This window comes from Canis lupus, chromosome 8 (genome assembly GCF_048164855.1).
Source record: "Canis lupus baileyi chromosome 8, mCanLup2.hap1, whole genome shotgun sequence".
In the NCBI taxonomy this organism is placed as follows: domain Eukaryota; kingdom Metazoa; phylum Chordata; class Mammalia; order Carnivora; family Canidae; genus Canis; species Canis lupus.
Window position 1 is genome coordinate 18,606,802 of NC_132845.1, and position 13,774 is coordinate 18,620,575.

Genomic DNA, 13,774 nt, shown 5'->3' on the forward strand with positions numbered 1-13,774 from the left:
TTTATTTGCTTGCTTGTTTGTTTGTTTGTTTGTTTATTTGAGAGAACACAAGTGAGTGAGCATGAGCAAGGGGAAACAGAGGAAGGAGAGAGAATCTCAAGCAGACTCTGTGCTGAGCGTGGAGCTGGACACAGGGCTCAATCTCACAACCCGGAGATCATGACCTGAGCTGAAATCAAGAGTCAGACACTTAACTGGCTGAGCCACCCAGGCGCTCCCGTGGTAGTTTTCCAAAGAGAGTCATGTTTATGTAACAAGAGCATCTTCGATTTCATTACCCTGGTAAGGTTTCTTGAGCCATCGATATTCATGCCTCAGAGAGAAAGCAGCTCCTTAGTCAAAGAGAAGAAGCAATTCTTTAGGCTTGAAGTTAGGTGCTTTGTCAGGGCTGATGTCACTGAAATTCGAAGCAAGTCAATGTTAAACTGTGACCTGAGATGTTCTAGTACATTCTATATGCATAATAAGATAGGGTGTTAAAAGACTGGAAAATGTTGAGCATTGGAAAAATTGAGTTACCTTCATTAGGAGGTATGTTTTGTTTTAATAAATAAGGAAGTTCTAAGCCCCTAAAGAATGTTTTATTACCTTTAGAATAATTCAGTGTGTGGATACAGCTAGTCATTTACAGATTTAATTAATGAAATAAATGTAAAAGTTCTTAGAGCAGTGGTTACACATGCTTAATAAATAGTAGCAGGAAAATACTAAATACTACATATACTATTTAGTAATAGTATTTTCAAACTCATTTTTTTAACTTTAAGTTTATATGTACCATGCAAGAGTTTCTTATTATCATTGGCCCATATGAATAATAATTCTAAGAAGGAGTTTCTCTGCCTGGTATATTTCATATTGCCCAACCTCAGAGCCACAGACACTTTATGATCTTTCATTAAAAAGTTTGTTTTCAGTCATAAAATGCTTTTCAGCTAAAGAGTAAGCTAAAGAGTAAGCTGTAAAAGTGCCCCATGAAGACACATTTGGGATGTGAGTACGCTTTTGGGAAAAGCACAAACTAATGCCATTTCAAAAACCACTGAAAAAGTACCTTATTGAATATATCGAATATACTTGATGGATTCAATTTTAAAATATTCATTTTTTTCATATGAATGAGTAGTGGTTAAGCAGAACTCTGAAATTAGGGTCCAAATCTTTCTTCTTCTACTCAGTGGTCATATGACCTTTGATTAGTGACTTATTATGTCTGAGTTTTCTCCTCTGTCAATAGGAGGAAATAACTGCCTGGATAGCTAGGGTAAATAAATCAGACAATGCATATGAAGGTAGTACCTAGCACACAGTATGTACCTAGTAAGTGCTTATTTGTTAATATTGTTTTTTTAAGATTTTATTTTTTATTCACGAGAGACAGAGAGAGAGGCAGAGACACAGGCAGAGGGAGAAACAGGCTCCCTGTGGGGAGCCCAATGCAGGAAAGGATCTCAGGACCTGGGGATCATGCCCTGAGCCTAAGGCAGAGCCTCAACCACTGAGCCACCCAGTGTTCCTCATTTATTATTTTTTTAAATTAATTAATTTATTTTTAGAACGAGGCAAGGGGAGGGGCTGAGGGAGAGAGAGAGAATCTTGAGCAGACTCTTGGCTGAGCATGGATCCCTCCACAGGGCTTGATCTCATGATCCTGGGATCGTGACCTGAGTTGAAATCAAGAGTCTGAAACTCAACTGACTGAGCCACCAAGGTGCCCATTATTATAATTTCCAAAGCATATCACAAATTAGTGGAACTGATCACCTCAATCTTTTGCGTCTATGTGTATTGACGGTGGGCAGGAGCTGGGGGTGGCAATAAGACTGATTTTATAAGCATTTGGCCCAAAGTTTTGTCGTATCCTATTTTTAGGCCCTCAGCACCACCAGCTTCTCTGGCACAAATTCAACTGCCATTTTAGGGTCAAGACCACATTTGACCACATTACCTCTTGGGCAACTTCCTGTTCACATGATAGTTTCTAGGGGTGGTTTTATTCTCCCTGTCTTAGCATTTTTAATGGCATAGAGTCAAGGATTTCCAAACTGTTGCTAAAGGTGGATTTTAACTGGCAGCTATTAATTCTGAAAGTGCTAATGGTTGCAACAGAGTTAAGAGCTGAAACCTAAAACAATCATGCTTTCTGTTGGTTCAGGACCCTTCCAGAAAAGCTCAGAAAGGATCTGGGGAGCAGATGCGCACAGGGTGGGTAGAGAGCGCGGAGTTAAACCCTGCTGGTGGTTTTGGTTTAGAATTTAGATTTTACTTTCACTATTACTAGGCAGGATCAACTGACATCAAATATAAGACAAAATATGCCCAGCAGGTTGTCAAGAACAAGACCAGCACTGAAAAAAATCAAGGCTTAAGCAGATACATATACATAATATCTATTGTCAGTAGAAACCCTATGAGTTAAAGGGTTCACATTCTGAAGCCTGAAGTCAAATACAAATTACTGTATACCAAAATACAGTACAAAAAACTGAAACTGTAAAAAACTCATGCTTTCAACATTTAATACCAGGCTGTGGGCCAGGTGTTGACATAGAGATGAATAAAGATATAGTAGTGAAACAAAAATGTAAAGAGATAAATGGCAGCACATCATGGTACGTGCCATGGGAGCACAAGGAAGGAGAGCGCTTGTCTGGAGCCTACAGAAGCTTCAGAGAGAAATCGATTTTTGAAATATGCCTTTAAGGAATGCTATGGCCCAGCCTACGTTTTCTTGAAGCTAACAGAAAAATATAATTACCATTTCCATACACCCCACCATAGGAGTTGCAGATATTCTTTCTAAGTCTCACTAGAACCTTAAAAAAAAAAGTAGGTACTGATTCTAATAGACAGATGGAGAAACTGGGGTTCAAAGATTAAGAAGCTCGGGGTATCATAGATAGTAAGGCCTACACCGAGGATTTGAGCCCAGATCTGTATCATTCCAAATCCCTTACTTTGGCCCTACACTGCCCAGAAAGATCTACTTCAGCTCCCTATGGCCAAGGAGTACATGGTTAACTTGTAGCCATGTGGAGTCTGGGTGTGGGAACTCACCCTGAAAGCCCATTGAGAATGTCAAATTTTGGTCTGAAGAATTGGGGGAGTGAAAGGTGAAGATGGTGGCTCTGTATACATGGTTCACCTGGGCTACCACGCCCTCTCCTTTCTCTGAAATGCAATCACATTTAGTTCAAAATGGTTTATCTTGATTCATGGGCTGCCAGATTCCCTCTCTCAAGCTCTGTGAACATCTTGAGGTCAGGGAATAAGCCTTATCCAGTAGGTTTTGCTTTCCATGGTTTCAGATACCCATAGTCAACGGTGGTCCAGAAGGAGATGATCCTTCTTGTGACAAACTGTCAAGAGGTTAATAGTAGCCTAACATTACATCACAAAGCCTACATCATTCACCTCACTTTATCTCATCATGTAGGTGTTTTATCACCTCACATCATTGCAAAAAAAAAGGGGGGGGGTACAATACAATATGATCCTTTGAGAGAAAGAGACCATACTTACATAACTTTATTATAGTATGTTGTTATAATTGTTCTATTATTGCTGATTTCTCTGTGCCTAATTTATAAATAAAACTTTATTATAGGTATGTATGTACAGAGAAAAACATATCATATATAGGGTTTGGTACAATCTACAGACTCAGCCATCCACTGGGTGTACTGCTGCATATTCCCCCACAGGTCAGGGTGTCTACTGTGCTTCTTTGAGACCCTCAGAGTCCAGCACTCACAGGAGTTGGCTGATTGATTGTGGATTCACCTGGTGCTATTCTGAGGGCTTGGTAAGTGTGGATGTTAAGTTAGGTTGCCTGGGGTGAGGTGACGAGAATTAGAGGTTACACACTCTAAAATAAGAAAAGGTGACCCAAGCAGTACAACACAGTGCCTCTCAGACTTTAGAGTGCATGTGAATCACATGACTACATGTAACCCTACCCAATACGCCCTAGTAAAAAACAGGTAAAGAGTAGACAGACGTATTGTAATCAAGCATCTGGGGGAGGCAGGAGACTCAATTTTCAGGGTTCATATCCCATTTCCAAACCTTGTTACCATTCCTGGTCCTTTTGTTTTTAGGTCTATGAAGAGTATAGTAAGTACATAACAGTTACCACCTATTGCGTACGCATAAAGCGCTTGGTACTATTCTTGCTGCTTTAAGCATGTTATCTAATTCGCACAGCCCCCTAGAGTACTATCCTTATATTGCTGATGATGGAAAAATAAAATAAAATTAGCAGTAACTCCCTTACATTTACACAGGAAGAGTAGGGATTTATTCTTGGCTCACCTGAGTCCAAAGTCTAGCATGGAATAATAGTTCCTTGCCAGTGAGTAATAAAAGAGCATTTCGGGGATGTGTAAGCTTGAAAGCTTGAGGTCAGGGTGACAATGGTACAGAAGGATAGAGATGCTCAGAAAGCACCCGCAGAACAAAGCCCTCGATGGGAGGCTCGTGCTTCTTTGAGCATTTTAATCCAGGTAAGGTATTTGAGAGCTGGCTCTACCTTAGATAGCATCTGGTAGCTTGCAAGGTGCTCAGGATTTTAGCAAATTGCTGAGGCCAGCCTCTGCTTTCCCCCACGAACTCTTCAGGAATTTTCCACCTGCGCTCTAGGGAGAAAGGCCCCACCCTAGATTTCCGTGTGGCTCTAGGTTCATCAAGGCCGGTGTTAGAGTCCTCTCCTGAAGCCTAAGGGGGTTTAAGGTTGACTTGCACAATCGTACTCGGCTTGAAACAAGGGTCGTAGTGGGCCCAGCACAAGCAGGGGAAAAGCAGTTAAAAGCTTAAGAGGACAACTTCTGGGCACATTTTCTTTTCATTTCGACTTGGAACTAGAAATGGGGTTAGAGGAGGTGCCTGCTTTCTGAAGGCTTGCCGTGCGAGAACAAATCACCTGGTGAGACACGATTAGGGTACAGCAGCCTTTTCCCGACGGCCAGGACAGGGTGCTAGGTGGACTGGGGGTTCTCTTAGCATCGCCAGCACCGCTAAGCATCCCAGCCGACGTTATACAGCTTGTAGTCGTGTCTGCATGTTCTTCACGGGGCAGAAGACCTTCCCCACACAGAGCTGTCAGCTTTCAAGAAGACAGTTTGCTTCCTCAACCTGAAATTGGGTCGGAGACTACGGAGGAGAAAAACACGCTTGGTTCACGTCCCGCGAGGGAGCTCCCCGCCCCCCCCCGCCCCCCAAGCTCTTGACAACAGGTGGTTGTGATGAGCGCGGTCCTGGCCTCGGTGCAACTGCGAACACGGCTGCAGGCGGGCGCCCGCTCCTCCCAGGGTCTCTGGGACCTGCTGCTGAGAGAAGAGGGGGCCCAGCCACGGTGTCCGGGACCTGGGGGGGGCCGGAGAGGAGCCTCAGGTGTCCAGGGAGACTGGTTTGAGCCTTTCTCCCCGTCTCCCGCAGTGCGCCCCCCACCCCGCGCCCCATTCTGGGGCTCCTGGGGGTCCTGCTGTTCTCCCGAGGGCGCGGGGGGGTCACCTCTCCTGACCCCGGTCCTGCAGGGGAGGTGCCAGAAGGGCTATTTTAGGTGGCGCTGCCCCCCCCCCCCCCCGGGTTCCCGCCGGCTGGGGATGATGTGATGGGGCCGGGGCCGGCGGGGAGCGCGGGGGGGGGGCGCGGGGTGGTCCCCGGGGCCGGCGGGGAGCGCGGGGCGGGGGCGCGGGGTGGTCCCCGCAGGGAGGACGTTCCCGGGCGGCGGCCTGCGTCACAGCGGGGCCGGGCCGGGCGGCGGCGGCGGCGGCGGCGGCGGCGACCCCGGGCCCGGGCGCTGGGCGGCGCTGGCTGCCGCGGGCCGGGCGGCGCGCGGGGCGGCGCTGGCGGCGGGAGGAGGGCTCTGCGGGGCCGGGCGGCAGCTGCGTCCCGGCTCGGAGCCCGCGAGGAGGACGAGGAGGGAGGCGCCGCCGTGGCCGCGGCCGCAGTGCTCGGGCGCCACCCGCCCTGAGCGGCGGCCCCGCCGACGACCCCGCCGCCGAGCCGGCCCGGGAGACCGCCCGCCGCTCCCCAGCGCCGTCCCCGCCGGCAGCCCGGCGCCCGGAGGTAAGGGCGGGGACCGCCGAGGGATGCTGGCGAGGGCGGCCCGCTAGGTGCGCGGGAGCCGCGGCCCCGCCCGCCCCCGCCCTCGGAGCCCCCCGCTGCCTGGGCTCGGGGACCCCCGCGGGGCGCCCCAGGCTGGCGCCCAGCTCCGCGCGGCCGCCGCAGGTCCTGCGGACTTGGGGGGGCGGACGGTGGGGGGGCCGGGAGGAGGAGGGGGCCGAGGAGGAGGAGGAGGACGAGGAGGAGGAGGGGAGAGGCGGCCACCGCGGGGCGATCGTCCTTCTCCCCTACCTGGAGCCCCCCGCGCCCCCACGGCCTGTCCCTTCTGGGGTGCTCTCCCCGTGTACCCCCGGGCCCCTGAAGTTAGCACTTTCGGGGAGCGAGGAACCGGAGGGCCCCCGACGGGAGCGCGAGCGCGGCGCCTGCCCCCGGCGGGACCGGGGGAGCGAGGGTCGGGCGGGGCGGGCGGGCCCGGGAGCCAGGTGTCCAGGCCGGCGGTGGAGGAGGGGACCGCCGCCCTCCGCCCAAACGCAGGCCGCCGCGCCTTCCCTTTGCAGCCGGTTCCCGGCAGCGAGGTGGCCGGGGGTGGAGTGCGCGACTCCGGAGCCCTCGGACGTGCTCCCGGGACGCTGGTTCCTTTCTGGCCCCCCAGCACCCCCCCAGCATCCCCTCCCAGCATCCCCCAGCGCCCCCCCAGCATCCCCCCAGCGCCCCCCAGAACCCCCCAGCACCCCCCCAGCACCCCCCCAGCACCCCCCCCCCCTCCCCCGCCGGTGCGCAGCACCTCGCCGCGCCTTCCACAGCCCGCGCGCCACCCGGCCCTGAACAAGCCCAGGCACCTAGCCCACATCCCAGGACGGTTATTTCGGGGTGTGAAGACCACACTTCACTTGGTTTCAAATTCTTTTTAGACACTGGAAACTCAGCAAACCCGTTAGGGAAACACTTGCAAGTTTCCATCCTCCTTAAAGTAAAAAATAAGAACCAGTCCGTTTTTTGGGGGGGGAGTGGAGTGCCAGCGTTGGGCAAAGGCAGGCTGAGCTACCCTATTTATGACGGCTTTATGGGGGAGGAATAGATACAGGGAATGACAGTCCTGTTTTGTTCCCATGCTTCTTGCAATGTAAGAAATGGAGCCCCAACCAACGGGCACCTTTGCGGACAGGTATGGAGTGGTTTTGTAAGGCTTCTATGAGCTTCTTCTGGACAAGTCAGTGGGATGCTTGTCTAGATGGGAGAGGTGGCAAAGTGATGGTTACCCTCTTGCTTGGCCAAACACTGCAAAGTCTCCGGAACCAAGGAGCTTTATATGCATTGTTTTCTTTATGTTTTAACGATTTGTGTAAACCCAGAATGTAAGTTGAACTTCCCCAGATTTGCTCAGATTCATAAGCCATGTGATGGATGTGTGGATAGAGATAACCCATCAGAGGTCTACAGCTCTAATCTGTGATACTTGTATTTCTTCTGACTTGCTTAATTGGGGAAGACCTACGGTGTGACCCAGATTTTCTTTACTTTGGAGTGATTAATTTCAATACTGTCTGCTTTGTGTGTTTGCTTTTGAGGGGAGAGTTGGGGACCAGCTTTGCAAGGATGGGTATTTTTCATGGTTCACATAATGGATTGACCACAGATGGGTCCTATCAATTCAACAGTGTTATCAGAGATAGCAAGCATGTTTAACAATTTTCTTAGTAATACAATTATCCAAATCTTTGTTAATGGTACTAATCTTTTATTTCTCAGATTGACTAAGTACTTTGTTTAATGGAATGCTTTTACAAGGGAATGCTTTTAGTGAAAAGAATGTATGAGGGAGTGTAAAAGAATGAATAATTTTCCACTTATGTAAATTTTATCTTTTAAAAACAATACAAAGTTAGCAATTCTGAAAACGCCTAAGGTGCCTAATTTTTACCAAACTGCTGTTATGATTTTCCAGTAGTCTGTAGTGTTTTTAAATTATAGTCACCAATAACGTTATAATAGAGCCCAAGTGTAAAAAAAACAAAAAACAAAAAAAAAAAAAACAGATGGGGTGGAAAGTTATACATATTTTGCCAAGCATTGTGTTGATGATTTAATATGGTAGGTACATTGCTATAATATAGTCTAGCGCTCTAGGTACCTGACATACATTATACTCAGATTCGTACAACAAATGCTTAAAGTAGATGGTGCCACCTATGTTTTATAGAATAGAGGGTCAGAGTTTGTGACTTGCCCAAGACAAGACAGCTAACTTAATGCCTGAATGAGGCCAAGTCTCTTTAACCTTAATGATGTACTTTTCTGATGTCCAAATCTGCCTTTCTGTTTTCTACAAAAATTTATTCTTGTTGTAATGACTGTATGAAGAAGCTGAGGTTGAAGAAGTAAAATCACCTGTCCAGGGTTTTCCATGTAACCAGTATATAGCAGAATTCACATTTGGAATCGGGACCATCTATTTTCTAAACTGGTGTTCTTGCCACTGATCTCTAAAAGGACAGATTAAGAACTTAACCTAAGGGATCCCTGGGTGGCTCAGCGGTTTAGCACCTGCCTTCGGCCCAGGGCGTGATCCTGGAGATCCGGGATCGAGTCCCACGTCGGGCTCCCTGCATGGAGCCTGCTTCTCCCTCTGCCTGTGTCTCTGCCTCTCTCTCTGTGTCTCTCAGGAATAAATAAATAAAATCTTAAAAAAAAAAAAAAAAGAACTTAACCTAATGGACATTTTTATTCTTTTTTGTCAACTCTTCTCATCCACATGACAGTGATGGTCTCATAGGCTGCAATACACTCTCAAGATTTTATACTCAGTCCCTGGAGTGCTGGCTGTATCTCTATCCCTAGATTACTGATGAAAGCATATTTGCAACCAACGAGGGTGACATTATTATGGAAATATCCTTGAACCCACTCAGTTACTGTTAAAATATAAATCACGTTAGATTGGCTTGTGGGAAAGAGCATGGCCTCAAGATGGGAAGGGCTGAGAACAAATTTTGGTTTTACTGTCCAGTAGGAGCATAAACTAATTCACGCTGTGCAACTTTCCCGAGTCCATTTCCTCATGTATACTCGAGTTAATAAAATCTACTTAGTTGGAGTATTATGCAGACTAAATGTAGCCGTATAAAGGATAGCTTCCTACCACCTACTAGGTGTTCAGTTAAGTGGTAGGGATTAGCACATCTGTATCCCAGCATTGATGGAAATTTCAGCTGTATTTTGCTGCATCTATATTTTACATCCATATAATGATATTAGTCACTGCTATCACTGATTCATTTTTCATATGGCTAGACAGAGATCTGATTTAATCTGGCCTCTAGCATCTTTAACTTTTGAATCACATCCTTTTTTTTGTAGTCCTGACTTACAAACATTTACTCACCTTATGTAGTTTTTCATTTGCTCCACTCTGCATATTTTTTTTTTTTTTTTTTTTTTTTTAGAACTTCACTAGCCATATTTCAGCGAGGTGGAATTTAATTTTTGGCAAACACACTTTCCTGTTTTCTGCTTCTCCTGATTTCTCAGCCTTGCTTATCACTCAAGGCATCATGACAATCCCACTATCTTCCCACCACATACCTCACCCTTGACCAGATCTCCACTAGCCAAAATTCTGCATGTCCTTCAAGGCCTAACCCAAATGGTGCCCCCTTCCTGCACCTCATACCTTCCATTTTAAATCCTTTCTCAGTTCACTTGTAATTCGGACACCATATACATATACTCCTAATAATTAAAAAAATTTTTTAAAAGATTTTATTTATTTATTCATGAGAGACAGAGAGGCAGAGACACAGGCAGATGGAGAAGCAGGCTCCCTGCGGAGAGCCCTATTCAGGACTTGATCCCAGGACCCCAGGATCATGCCCTGAGCCAAAGGCAGATGCTCAACCACTGAGTGCCCCTAAAATAATGTTTTTTTTTTTTTAACTTTTAAAGTTATTTGCCCAAATAATATCCTACAAAAGTCTGTACATTCTTTGAGGACAAGGGAATTTTTCTGTTTCTTTATATTTCTTGCTTTGTATAAAATACAAATGGTTTCTCATTTCTGAATGAAAGTTGAGTCAGATATTCTGAGTGAGAGCCTTATAGCCATTAGGAGAGATGCCTAAATTGTCTCTGTTACATGATTATTAGTGACACCTTCCTCTTTGAGACTTGTTTGTCCCAGCCATCTCCACCAATTTAACTGGTATTACATTTACTGGAAGGCATTTTTTTTTTTTTTTAAGGGAAGGAGAGTGGGGCACAGAGGGAGAGGTAGAGAGAATCTCAGACTCTGCAGAGCCTGACCTGGGGCTCAGTCTCACAACCCTGAGATCATGACCTGAGCCAAAATCAAAAGTTGGTTGCTTAACCGATGGAGTCACCCAGATGCCCCTGGAAGGCCATATTTCTTAAAGCCTTGGCCCTTTAGTACTAGGTAAGATAGCTATGTTTCATAATAAATGGCTCCTGTGGTATAAGAATCTCATTAAGTTTGCAAAAGTATTGAACACACCAACAGTATTTGAGTAGTTTGGTATTTTCAATGGTCCAGATGAATTTCTTTAATTAGGAATAGGATTTACCTGAGGGAAAGGAATACCTGTCTTAGAGAGAAGGTTGAGGCAATGAGCAAGGAGGATTTCAAACCACTGTGGTTGGAAATAGGACTCACCATGACCCGGTGTGGAGTCTGCAACTGGAAGTGACCTTCATGAGAGAATCAGCACAGGGAAAAGATGTGGACAGTTTCACACAAGTAGAGAGGTGGAAAAAATGGAAGAGGTAACATAAATGAAGCATGATTATAATAGTATATGACTGAGGCCTGCTAAATATTGGTGTTCCTGGAGTATAGAAATAGGAAAGAGATTGTGAGGTAAGATTGGCAAGAGAGGAGAGGAACTGGTGTGGTATCAAATATCCAGTACCTCGGTATACTCCCATTTATACCCCAGGCTGAACAGAAAGACAAGAAGATAATCTCAGAGGTTTCTTAGATAGTTTGGCAGGAATATATTTAAAGTTTACTAATTATTAAAAGTAGGGAATGACTGAACTCTTGTCCAATATCAGACATGAAAACAAAGAATCTGGGCTAACTGCTTCGAAGTGTAACATTGTCACAAATTCTGGGAGTGAATTTAGGATCATTTTCTGATGTTGGATGGGCGTCCTAAAATATTTAAAATATGGGGGCAGCCCTGGTGGCTCAGCGGTTTAGCGCCGCCTGCAGCCTAAGGTGTGATCCTAGAGACCCGGGATCGAGTCCCAGGTCGGGCTCCCTGCATGGAGCCTGCTTCTCCCTCTGCCTGTGTCTCTGCCTCTCTCTCTCTCTGTGTCTCTCATGAATAAATAAATAAAATTAAAAAAATATTTAAAATATGGTACTATGGTCTGATGGATCTAATTGTGGATGGCAGCTGGTAGATAAATGATAATATGAGTTCAGAGAATGACTAGGACTAAGAAAAGGGGGCAATGGCAAAATTCAGAAATCAATGTTAAGAAAGATGCCTTACTACTTAGAGAAGTAACTGAAGTATTTTGAGTCAAAGGAATCCAGAACTATATGTTTGAGGAACTCTTCTAAGAGCTCAGAAGAACCAGAGCTGTTCTCCTAGTGGAGAAGAGTGGGAAAGTAGAGCAAAAAGGAGTTATTTTGGCTAAGCCAGAAAACTGCCCGAAGGCTTGAAATGCCTTTCTTTTTTCTACAAAAATTTATTGTTAACTTGCTGTAATGACTATATGAAGTAGCTGAGCTTGAAGTTCTCTAGGGAGAACATAATGGAGCTCATAGAAAAACGTTTCCCAACCTTTTTTTTTTTTTTTTCATTATTACTCTCCCTCCAGGAGTGTTTTTTTAGATAAATTGTAATACTGCAGATACACTGTATATTTGTTCATGAACTGTGTCCTTTTGGCAGGCTACAAACCATTATTTAATATATTTTTTTTTACACTGCCCCCAGAACTAATTTTTGACAAGGACGAGATTGCCCACAAGTTGAGGACACATGATATGGCAGGATTCTGTATCATGTTAAAAATTTGAAAAAAAACAGGGTGGCTCAGTGGTTGAGCATCCGCCTTTGGCTCAGGGCATGATTCCTGGGGTCCTGGGATCAAGTCCCACATCAGGCTCCCCACAAGGAGCCTGCTTCTCCCTCTGCCTGTGTTTCTGCCTCTCTATGTCTCTCATGAATAAATAAATAAAAACTTTAAAAAAATCATAAAAGAGCCATATAGAACTAAAAAACATAAAGAAAAGTCAATATATTTATTTGTATAAATGTGTATGATACCTTAGTTGACAAATTCTCTAGAATTAGATTGTTGGTTTTTTTTTTTTTTTGCCTTTATAAAGAAAAGCATACTTTATTTTCATTGGCTCCTAAGCTGAAATATACAAGTAAACAAATAAATATAAGGCTTCTGGTTGTCCTAGTTCTACTTTGGCAAAGTTACTAAATTTATAAAGTTATCTTTCAAAGCCCCCTCTACCTGCATTCTTTTGTTTCCCAGATAGGAAGCCCTCTCCAAACCTTAAATGCTCAACACTCTTTATTTACTTGGGAAGGCTCTGCTATTAACTACTCATTCTTGTGAGAGGTCAATTATACATGAGTATAAATTAGTTTGTCTTTAATACAGCATTTGGACTTCAAGTTGTTTATTTATACTTATGAAACACCATGTTCCCTACCAAAGATATTTCAGTTCCTAACAAGTAGGTATTGCAGGGAGTGGGGCTCTGAAGTCATTCTTAGCTTTTTCGTGTTCTGGTCCTTAACCCAGTTCCCTAGGGAGCAGAAGCCTGGGCTTCTGGTGTCCAGTCACAGGAGCTGCAAGCATTAGAAGAGCTTGGCTTCTTTGTATATTGACTTCTTTCAGCATTTGGAGCCCATCAGCCCTTGCACTCTCCCTCCCCACCCCACCCCCAACAGCTCACCCTCATCTCCTCCAGCTTTTGTTTTACCTGTATTGTTCTTTTCCCTTTCCTTCACTCTCAAGCCGCCACTAATTGTTTTTCAACATTTTTATCTTTTATTTTTGGAGATGCTCTGAAACCTCCCTGAGGGCAGAGATTATATCTGTCTTGTTCACTTCTGTATCCACAGCACCTGTACAGTGTCTGGGATGTAGCTGCTCAAGACATAGTTGTGGGATAAATATTTAATGATAGATGTTACAGCAACATTTCTAACCTACCCGTTTGGAGTGTATCTTTCTCCCTTTCTAGTATTTTAAATTCTGATTATGAAATTTGATAGTGTGATGGGAAGTCATCCTTCTTAATAGGGTCATGAAATATGTACAGGAAAATATTTCTATATGTGATTGGAAATTAGGGGCAAGTATTATATAAAATATTAAGTCAGGACACCAAAATAAATCCAAGGCAAAAGTCACTAAATAAGCCAAATATATGAAAATTCATGAGTCCGGGATCCCTGGGTGGCGCAGCGGTTTGGCGCCTGCCTTTGGCCCAGGGCGCGATCCTGGAGACCCGGGATCGAATCCCACATCGGGCTCCCTGCATGGAGCCTGCTTCTCCCTCTGCCTGTGTCTCTGCCTCTCTCTCTCTCTCTCTGTGACTATCATAAAAAAAAAAAAAAAAAAAATTTCATGAGTCCTATGAGTTTATTCCGTATATTTGAAGATCTTGTCAAATCAATAACAAGTATTCTCTTTCAAATATTGTTGATATTTATGA

General features: G+C 45.2%; 1 protein-coding gene and 1 long non-coding RNA gene across 3 annotated transcripts in view; one reads left to right on the forward strand and one right to left on the reverse strand.

Moving 5' to 3' along the window:
* Positions 1-5,204, reverse strand: LOC140637553 (uncharacterized). Of its 2 annotated transcripts, none has more exons than XR_012034644.1 (3): positions 4,922-5,204; positions 279-397; positions 1-169 (listed from the first exon to the last, which is right to left on the reverse strand). It is a non-coding gene; the product is annotated as an uncharacterized lncRNA (long non-coding RNA). The 2 variants fall into 2 exon arrangements; XR_012034643.1 differs by lacking the exon at positions 4,922-5,204 and adding an exon at positions 3,058-3,390.
* A 717-nt stretch (positions 5,205-5,921) lies between these two features.
* LRRC8C (leucine rich repeat containing 8 VRAC subunit C) overlaps positions 5,922-13,774 on the forward strand; it is an 84,431-nt gene continuing 76,578 nt past the window's right edge. Inside the window, exon 1 of the mRNA XM_072834401.1 lies at positions 5,922-6,069. The gene's annotated coding sequence lies outside the window, so the exon portion shown is untranslated. The remainder of the gene's footprint in view (positions 6,070-13,774) is intronic.